This window comes from Gigantopelta aegis, chromosome 10 (assembly GCF_016097555.1).
Source record: "Gigantopelta aegis isolate Gae_Host chromosome 10, Gae_host_genome, whole genome shotgun sequence".
Taxonomy (NCBI): domain Eukaryota; kingdom Metazoa; phylum Mollusca; class Gastropoda; order Neomphalida; family Peltospiridae; genus Gigantopelta; species Gigantopelta aegis.
Genome location: NC_054708.1, coordinates 50,845,942 through 50,846,511, shown reverse-complemented (window position 1 = coordinate 50,846,511; position 570 = coordinate 50,845,942).

The following is a 570-nucleotide window of genomic DNA, read 5'->3' as shown; positions in this document are numbered from 1 at the left end:
GGTTATAATAATAACTATTTATAATGTTTCTCCAAAACTTAACTGTACTTAAAATCTACATATTAGCACATATGTAGGCTACTAGTATACTACCACATATGTAGATTTTAAACTGTTGTTTATTCAACCATAAAAAAGGCGTATTGAGATCTTACTATAAAAACTGTCTTTGCACAGTTATCTTTCTTGACACTAGTGTAGATGAAATACAATTTTAAAGTATAATATCTAAGGCCGTCTTGACTTTTTTCAAAGGGCCGTTATGACTTTTTCACTTTGGCCGTTTTAACTTTTCTTAAGGGCCGTTTTAACTTTTTCACTTTGGCCGTTTTGGCCAATTATTGTTAGGGCCGTTTAGTACTAGGGCCGTTATGACTACGATTCGTGTATTTTCATCTAAACAAAATTAAGTTGTCCACATTATATTTCAATAATTGTGATAGCTGATGTCTGTGAGGAGTGTAGTAATTCTGGGTTTGTTTTCGGTAAATTCTGAGGCGGTTGTCGGTATTTGTCGGTACTTGTCGGTTGTTGTCGGTATTTGTCGGTTGTTGTCGGTAATTAGTATGA